Raw genomic sequence first — 10,355 nt, forward strand, 5'->3', positions numbered from 1 at the left:
CCTGGCCTTTTGCTCTCCTTTGTTTTTGTTTTTGTTTTAATTGAAGTATAACATTGATCTACAATGTTGTGCCAATCTCTGCTGTTCAGCAAAGGGACTTAGTTTTACATGTATATACATTCTTTTTTAATATTCATTTACATTATGGTTTATCCCAGGAGATTGGATATAGTTCCCTGTGCTATACATTAGGCCCTTGTTGTCCATCCATTCTAAATGTAATAGTATGCATCTACCAACCCCAAATTCCCAGTCCACCCCCCCGCCCCACTCCCTTGGCAACCACAAATCTTATCTCTATGTCTCTTTTGCTCTCCTTTGTGATCAGACATAATGACTTTTGGTGGGAAACTTTTCATGACCCTACTGAAAAGTCTTTATAGTCTAGGGGCTCTCCCAGGACTGGACCAGAAGTTCTCCTTTGGACACAGGAAATGGCTCTGTAGCACTAGCTGGTGGGGAGTGATGGGTAGAGATGGGGGTGACATTTAGTGTTCCTGACTTAGGATAAATCAGCTGCTTAAAGCTATGACTTCTTAAAATGGAACTTCCTTTTAAATAGTAATGAAGAAAACAGGAGAAAACATAATATAAGGGAATAAACTAGTCTAAAAATGACACAATACAAGGAAAATAGAGAAAGAACAAAAGAAAACTGCTGTAGTAAACACAGTATAGAAGATAACACAGGTACCAACCTCCAAGGGACCAATGGGACCCGGTGGGTGAATTAAGCATTACAAACCTGGTGGCAGGTGAGAGGCAAGGTGTGCTATCCTTTAGAAGGGCAGAGATGTAAATTGGAGTTCCCTTCCGTGCTCTGTGGTTAGAAAATCTGGCTGAGAGTTCTTGGGAGAAAGGTTCTACTCTTAATGCATGCCTTTGAAAGAGACATTTATTTATTCATTCAACATAATTGTAGAGCATGTGGTCCACTGCCTCCTTGCAGTTTACCTTATAGTGGAAAAGACAGACACTTGGACAAGTAGTGACACACAGGGGTGATGAGTGTTATGAAGCAGATATACGGTAGCTATGGGCATGTCTACTGGGAGAAACTAGTCTAAGTGGTTGGGGAAGGTACCTGGAAAATGTGGAGGTCCAGGCATAACTTGAAGATGGATGTATGCATAGTATAGTGGGAAAAGGGTATATGGAGGCAGACGGTAAGAGAGAGCATGAAATGAAAGCTATCCTGTGTGGCTGCTATGTAAAGCGCAAAGAGGAGTGTAGGGAAAAAAAGAGGCAGAGAAATAGAAGTGTTATTCATTCATCCATTCATTCAACAAACCATCCCTAAGCATCTGCTCTTCAAGGTCCAGAGATGGGTGTTGGGAATGTAAAGACAAACAGGACAGTTTCTGCCTTCAAAATCATCTACTGTCCAGGGAGCTCAAGTGGAGACCACAAAGGAAGGGTTAAGAGAATATTGTCCAGGTTGTCTCTGTCAGCTCACTGACTTTCATGCATAACTCCCTGCTGTAGCTGAGGGAAGCACAACCACTTTGTTTCTTGGGGTATGTTACACCTGGGTGGAAATGCCTTAAAACTGGACTTTTCCAGCTAAAATGAAAGGTTTTCCTGATGAGCCACTAACTGTGTGGTGATTATTTCCTAGGAGGGAGCAGCAGGAGGAGAAGGAAGGGGAGGAATACGACAGGCATGGAGAACATGATTAGGTGGTCCAGATTAGCTACATGGGCAATGGAGCCTGTTGGGGCTGGTCTGGAAACATAGAAGGGGTGTTTGAATGTTGAGGTATTTATGAAGCTGAGGTGCCGCCAGAGAAATCTGGGTGTCCTCTTCCCCCAAGATCTTCCAAGGTGGCACGTTTCTCGGTGAATTCACCCATATCCAGACTTTAGTCAAGCCTTAAACATAGAAACACAGTTTAGTGCATGCCCCTGAATTACTCAGACTCAGGAATGCCCATGAACTTCATAAGCATCTGATGTACGACATCAGACCTCATTGAAAAATATTACCACTTTGGGGAATGGTTACTCATAGGTTAACTAGAGCATTCTCTCTTTGTGGCCATGCCAAGTGAGAAGTGAGATTACAATCAGAAGGTGCTTTTGTGTATCAGTCAGTGTTCAATGATGGAAACAGAAACTCTGGATAGTTTAAGAAGAAAGAGATTCATTTATTATGAGGGATTAGGTACTTCCAAATTTGTTGGAAGGGTTGGAGGAGAGACTCTAAAATGGGCCTCGAGAATGACTCCCAGTAGAAGGGACTCATCAGGAGAGCTATTGCCTTTGACATAATCTGGACTGTGGGAGATCGGGGGTTGACCCTGAAATCACAGAGGCACAGAGTCCACAGCGATATGATCCAGGACTCAGGAATCTGCTGCTGCCACCACTATTTCCTGGGCACTGAAACATAATCTGAAAAAGGCCTACTGGTGTTTCTACCCTCTTGCTTGTCACCAGGAAGATAGTATCTGGTTTATTTTCATCTGCAAATATCTCAGTGATACTGACCAGGGTTCTTGGCCTTCCCTAATCAAGAAACTCAGGCAAGGCTTTATTGGAGCCCCTGCTGTAGCAGGGGGAAGCGACAACAAGTAACAGGTTCCCTTGCTTTCTCACTCCCCGAAGTGGGGCTAGCTGGCTCCTTATATGGGGTGAGGGTAGGGGTGTGTCCAGGGATCTGGCCGGAGGGATGGGTTAGGTGTTTTGCCCACCCCTTAGGTGGTGTTGAGTGCAGGGGGCATGTGCAGTACCCTGCTTTTGCTCCCGACACCCTGTTTTTGCTCCTGGCTCTTCAGAAGTGGCAGTTGAGGTTTTTGGTCTTTTTTGTATCTTTTTGTCTCTAATTTGCCCCACAGTTATTTTTAGTCCCTTATAGTTTCTTTGTATTTTGTAGCTCAAGGAGACGTTTGCCCAGGTGCAAGCCTTGCAGCACTGCAGCAAAGGGTCCCGAGTTCCAGCCTGTCTCATCACTTGATTGTTGAAACCCATCTCTTACCCAGAACCAATCTTCGAGGGAGTGTGGGAAATGTAAGTATATACATAAAAAATCTTTTCAGTTTCTCCAGTAGAGGAAGGAGATGGGGACGGCTACTGAGAGCCAACTGACCATTTACATCTGACACGTGTGGAATTAGAATAATAGGATTTAATTATGTGATTTGAAAGCTGCATAGTGTGACTCTGACGCATAATAAACAATTAACCTCTACATCTGCCACCCATATGCCATTGGAAACTGGAGGATCAAAGCCATGGAACACAGTGACCTGAGCCGTCGAGGCTCAGATGGACACGCCATGGTTCTCTTCTTGTTCTGTGCCTGTGGCTGACCACTTCGTGTTTTGATTCACAAATAGTTTCTTTAGTCACAAAATCCCCGTCAAATCTTTAACCTGACTTTGCTGATTTCAGAAAGTATTTGTAGATTTATTTGTATCATTATGTTGAATGAGTTATGATGACTTGTGGGATGTCATCATAAACGACTTCATTTCTGTCTCCCACTGTCCCAGTTTATATCCATTCTGTGGGGCTAGTTCTCCTGCCTCTGGATGAAAACTTGACATCTCTGATTGTTGCCCAGCAAGAAAAAGTATTATGTATACTTTATGTTTCTACTGTATTTCTAACTTAGTGATTAAAATATGCAGCCCTGCAATTTTGCCTTAAAGATGCCCTCCACTGAGGCCTATTGCAGGCTGGAAGCTGTTGGGGAAGGGAGATGTATGACTGTGTTTTCTCTCTTTCTTCATCTAGTACTTCTCCTCTGCCATCTTGCTAGCCATGTATGACACCTCCAGGATGGGATGGAGGAGTGCTAGAAGAGGTAAGGGGAGGAGGGACTGTTTCCATGGTGGTGACCAGTTTCAACACTCTTTGGACTTGGCAGATGTTAAAAGTGAACTCTTTCTCTCCTGGGTGCTTTTGTGGGCCGTTGGAGACGGTCATCTCATCACTGGGGATCTTTCAGCCTACAGGTCTAGAACACATGCATCTCTATTTTGGCTATTTGCTTTCTCCTGGGAATCCAACAGTGCCTCTGGTTTCTCCCTTTGACAGGACCGACAGGACCTAAGATAACCGCCACACTGGCTCACTCTTGCACTTGACTTACATTTCGTTGCCTTTGTCATTTCTTTGCTTGGTGAACTCTGGGAGTAAGTTACTTCCCAAACTGTAGCTCTCTCCTTTGCTCTACAGGCTGCTGCAGCCAGCCTCTTGACATTTGCCTTTCTCAAGTGAAACTACGGGCATCCCACTTAAATTCTCCAAGTAGTCTCTCAAAGCCAATCTCTCGTCACCCTGCTGGTAGGAGGTAGCATCCGTGCACTAATAAGACTAAGCTAGGTTACTCTGAGTTAACAGCATCCAACCAAAATGACTTAATACCACACAAGTTCACTTCCTGCTCTCAGTCCCCCATGGATCCAGACAACCGTTACGGGCAGTGGTCCTCCAAGTGTTGACCCAGCATTCCAGGCTGCTTTGATCTATGGCATCTCCATGTCAAAAACGTTTCTACAAAAAAGTTCTGGAGATGGAGGGTAGTGATGTTTGCACAACAAAGTGAATGTATTCAATGTCACTGAACTGTACACTTACCGATGGTTAAAATGGTAAATTTTATGTTGTATATACTTTACTGCAATTAAAAAAAATGTTGCATGGAGAAAAACGTTATTTTCAGTGAACTTAACTTTTGCTTCGTAAGAGAAAATAATTTTTCCTTAACTAGATGCTAGATATTCATTCGGACATTATCAATATTTTCTGTTTTCAGCACTTGGTGTAAATTGATGGGTGGAATAACCTTAATAGAATTAAATAATAAGAAAAAATTCTTCTACCATTGCCACAACAAGGGAAGATGGGACTGGAAGGATGTGCATTGCCATGAAATTCATTGGCCAAAGCAAATTAATGGTCATCTCTAATTTCAAGGGGGTGTGTGTGGCTGGGATACAATATCTCTGGTGCCCAGAAGTAGAGAAAAACCAAACATCAGTGAAGAGTAGTAACGACTACCACAGCCTCCCACTCCTTCCCCTGGAAGGGGGTGGGATTCACAGCACAGTTTATCTCAAGAAATTCTTTGTTAAGATATTTCCCCCAAATCCAACTTTTGACCTGTATGTACACTTGAATGTGAAACTGGTTTTGACAACCTCATTTGTAAATTCTGCATATGGTTTAGTACCTTCTTTGAAATATGAGAGCTACTGTCTCGATGCCCTGGCTAACACTTCCATTTAAACATCCTGTAATATATTTGTTCATTGACTGTCTCTCCTACCTGACTGAAGGTCCTTGAGATCAGGGACTGCATTTGTCTTGTTTCTAGGATGACCTATTAGGCTGCATGCCCAGCCCAGTACCAGGAATGCAGCAGATTCTCTATAGCTATTGTAGGCAAGAGGGAAGGAAGGAAGGATGGAGGGAGGGAGAAACAAACAGGAAAAAGGCAGGATGGAGTTGAATCAGGAAGCAGGGGAAGCAAAAGGGGCTCACAGGAGGAGATACAGACAGAAAATGAAATTCCAGTGTGGAGCCCCAAATTAGACAGGGACCCAAAATACCAGGGGCAAAAGGAGATCACCTATCTCGAGATGAATCAACTCAGGAACAGAAACGAAATTATGACAGAATGTCCAGGATGTGGTGACAGTGTGGCAGGTAAGGCTCAGCGTTTCCTGGGAGGAGGTTTCATGGGAAGGGGGAAGACAAGAGAGACAGCATTTGTTGAATGCCTACTTTATGCCAGGCATTGCACCAGCTACTTCCTATAGGTTATCTCACTGAACTTTCACACTAACCCTGTTTATAAACCTGGGAAACTGAGCTCAGAGAGGTGAGGTAGCTTGCCTAAGGTCACACAGTTGATCAGTGCAGTTGGAAATCAGACCTGGGTGTCTCTAGCATCAGGGCTGTCTTCGTTCCAGAGGGCTCCCACTTAGTCCATCTCTGAGGACAAATGACTTCTCCACCCCTTTACCTCTCTCTTTCCTTTTTGGGAAACTCACTTCCAGATAGCCATTCTGCTAAGTGGATAGTATAAGCTGTTCCTTTCTTTGTTTCCTAACCTCTGAGACATCAATAACCGTTGTGGGAGGCATAAAACAACTTTAGGATACACCTGTCTGCCTCCACTCCGTTTATGCCTGGATTCAAGATTCCTCCTCTCACCCAGCCCCTGACTTGTCTCCCATGCAGCACCTCTGGGCTTTCTAAGCAGATAGTTTAAAGGGTTTTCTGCAGTTCAGTTCTCTTTTAAAGAAAGATACACACATCTGTATTTCTGTATGAGTGTGTGTGCAGCACTGCTTGTGGTGTGCTGTCTGGGGGACCTCTGAGATGTGCAGGTGTGACCACAGTGACTGTGCGCTGAGTGTGAGGTATGTGTGTACGAGGTTGTTGACAGCTAGCGTTCCCCACCGTGGCCTTAGTCTAGCAGTAGCCTCGAGGGCTGGTCAACGTTCCAAGTGAACCGCTGTCAAGGAGCCCCCTCGGGTGTGAAAGCACTGTCATCGATGTTATGACTGTGACTTTTCTGAGTTCCCCAGGGAAAATGAAATGGTGCCCACTTCACACAAGGAGACGGTTGTGTTTTGGCTTTGCTGAACCCTGCACTGCCCCTTCTGCCGCGGTGGGACATTAGGAAGACTCACATGCGCACGCATGGGCCTACCTGCCGAGGACCGGGTCTGAAGTCCACCCAGCCAGCGGTGCTGGTGGCCTGGGAGTTCTGCAGGGACCAAGCTTTCTGTGAATGCCCCCTGGGCACATGGGGGACTATCCTTCTATCTTAACTCTGCCGTGGCAGCGAGCATTTGTAGATCCAGTCTGTGTGAAATTTGGGTTGTATCAATATGACATTAAGAAGATCAATTGATGCTGGATGAAAATACACCACTGTAGTAGACATTTGATATTAAAATTTTTGCAATACCCCATCTCCTTCTTTTGTGAGGCAGCGCCCCCTCTAGGGAGCTCCCTTTTCCTGCCCCTGACTTTAAGCTACTCCCAATTCCCACTAGATCTTCTCCCCACCCTGTCTGTGTCCCAGGAAGCAGTTTAGCCACTGGGGACCACTGGCAGATGTGGGAGAGAGCGGAGAATATGGTTTGAACTGTTTCTTCAGGCAAGATTCATCCACATGATGTATTCTCCTGGGATTCAGAACTGAACACGCCAGCTTGAGCACGGGGGGTGGTGTTAATAGTCTATTCCAGGGGTTGGCAAACTATACCTGTGGGTCACATCCAGCCCACTGTGTGTTTTTGTATGACCCTGGTGCTAAGAATGGTTTTTACATTTTAAAATACTTGAAAAATTCAAAAGAAGAATTGTTTGTTATATGTGAACATTCTATGAAATTCAAATTAAGGTATCTATAAGTAAAGTTTTATTGAAACACAGCTAGGCTTATTTGATTGTGTTGTCTATAGCTGCTTTTTTTTTTCAGAGCTGAATAGTTGTAACAGAGATCATTTGGCCTTCATAGTCTAAAATATTTACTATCTGGCCCTTTACCAAGTTTGCCACCCCCTGGTCTACTGGAGTGCTTCTCAAACTTTTAGGAACAGAATTACCTGGAGGGCTTTTTAAGTCATAGACTGCTGGGCCCCACCCCCAGAGTTTCTGATTCTGTAGGTCTGGGGTGGAGTTTGAGAATTTACACTGTTGATAATTTCACAGCTGCTGCTGATGCTGCTGGTCCAGGGACCACATTTTGAGAAGAACTGTCTACTGGGTTGGCTAAGGGAAAGCTGGACTCAGTGGCCTACAGTGAATGAGATCAAGGAGCCAGAACTTCTCTGGCATCCTTCATTGTGTGTGTGTGTGTGTGTGTGTGTGTGTGTATGTGTGTGTGTGTGTATGTGTGTGTGTGGTGGCAGGGGCTGTCTTGAACACTGAGGGATATTTAGCAACATCCTTGGCCTCTAGATTCCAGTAGCACTCCTCAAGATGTGACAACCAAAAATGTCTGCAGACATTGCTAAATGTCCCATGGGGGGCTCAGAACTACTGCTGCAAAAGGTGTCCGAAGCCTCGTGAGATGGGAAGGGAGGAAGGGATCATTGATATGTAAACTGCTCACCCTCCCAGCACTTCCTACTCCCGACCCCCCACCCCACCCCACCCCCGCCCTGGCCCCTATAACCTGGGAGGGCCTGAAGCTCCTTTCACCAAAGTATTGAGAAATACATTGTCAACAGGCACTGAAATCCTTAAAGAGTTCTGTAGTTGACTCATCTGTAAGCTGGGTGTGGAACCAGGATCGCTGTTCTTAGTGGGAATAATGGGATCCTAGCATTGTTGAGGCCGAATGGTGATGCTGAACCATCAGAGACAAGGTGTGTGCATTTTCCACAATAACCCAACACGGAGATGCTTACCCGGAACTTTCATCAGGCTGTTTCACTTTCCTGTCAGGACAGCGACTTCTGGGAGATGGGGCAGGTGATAAGCCTGGTGTCCTCTGGCCAATGCACTTCCTAATACTTTGGTGAAACCAAAGCCCTCTCGTGGTTTGCTAATGCAGCGTGACTGAGTAGGTCGCACAAGTATGGACTTGCCATTCTTCCCCACAGCACTTCTTCCAGAGCTATCGTTTCTGGACTTAAAGAATTCCTAATCTATCTCCTTGGTATCTTACACAATCATATCTCCAACGAGGGGACACTTTTCAAGGCTTCCAAGAAGTAAGACAATGGACTCAACCCATGGAATTCACTGTTCTTACCATGTGGCCCATCACCCAGAAGCACTTGGCTTGACAATATGGTGGAGAGGTCTGTTGAAGGTTAAATTGCAACACCAACTGGGGGATAGCATCTGTGAAGTTGGGTGGGGTTCTACAGGGTACAGTGTAGGCCTTAAACCAGTAGCCAATGTCTGTTGCTGCCTCTCTTGTAGCCAGAATGCATGGGTCTGGGCACCAAGGTAGAGGCAGAAGTAGTTCTTTCACTATTACACCCAGTAACTTAACTGAAAATGTTTTGCTTGCTGTCTCCTTGACTTTGGGCTTCACTGGGAACTAGAAGCTGAGAGAGTCCCTTAGCCATTCCGGGATCTCTGTGCTGCTGAGACACCAGGTTGAAGAGGGCATATCTGTACTGGCCCAGGTGGTTGATCCTGGCTACCAGAGGAAAATTTGCTTCTTGCCACATCCTGGGGTAAGACAGACCCATTTAGAACCCCAGGGTCACTGGAACTCCTCTTAATATTCCCTTACCCAATAGTCCTGATCAAAGTAAAACTGTGGCAAACCAGTAAAGACAAGACTACCAGGGACTCAGATCTAACAGGAATGAGGGTTGGGTAGCCCCACCAGGCAATAAACCCCATCCATTCAGGGTGTTCTTAGAGGCCAAGGGAACACGGATTGGTAGTAGAAGAGGGCCACTGTTATTACCAACTTAGGTCTCACGTCCAGCTGTAAAAGTATGGACAGTAGCAGCTAAGTTTTATGTAAAAATTTCCCCCTTTTCTTCTTCTTCTTCTACTACCTTATATGAAGAACACTTGTGGTGGCTAAATTGTTAGGTTTCCGTAGAGAGTTTGAATGAATTGACATCGCCCTGCAATGATATAGGGGCAGATGGACTTTGGATGTTCTCTGTATCGAAGACATGAACTTTTGAGCTTTTGACCCAGAAGAATGACAAAAGTGGATGCTAAGAGATAGAAAGAGTGTCTCTTGCCAGATATCTTACATTTACTTCTTCAGATCTTTTTGCCATCCTGCCCTGCTCTGCTCTGTGCTCCCAGAGGCTGACTTTTATCCACATCAATGGGCCTGTTGCTCTCTGGGTTCTGGTTGAGTGTGTCCAATGGAGGACTGTTGCAGGAGACTATAGAGAGAGAGGAGAGAGAGAGAGAAATAGAGAAGAGAGTGAGGTCTGAGTCTTTATTTTTCTTTATCCCTCGCTGCTGGATCACTTGGGCTGACTATGTCCCTCTCCCTAAGGTCACAGCCCCTGTAGGTGGCCCTCTATCTCTGTAAGACTCTTCTGGGTTTCTGTAACCACTCCCTTCCCTTGCCTGTTCAGGCTTATCATGGCCCCGTGCCATTACACACTTCAGAATGCTGAACCATTCCTGTGGTTTCCCTATACCCTCCCTTCCCCTCTGTAAATAGCCCCTTCATTAAACTCTTAATCACCCAATTCCTGCCAAGACCTTTACTGATACAATGGACTTGGCCAGTTGGTTGTTCTGCCCAGGACTTTGAAAATGGAGCAAATTATTCAAAGAAGAACTATGGTTGGGAATTCATCTGTGGTAGCCATTGTGGTGCCTAGTAGTGGCAGTAGCTGTGGCTAGTGTCAGTGGTGTCCTGCTGTAGTGGCCATAGCACACTGGCCAGATCAT

This window comes from Tursiops truncatus, chromosome 1 (genome assembly GCF_011762595.2).
Source record: "Tursiops truncatus isolate mTurTru1 chromosome 1, mTurTru1.mat.Y, whole genome shotgun sequence".
Taxonomy (NCBI): Eukaryota; Metazoa; Chordata; class Mammalia; order Artiodactyla; family Delphinidae; genus Tursiops; species Tursiops truncatus.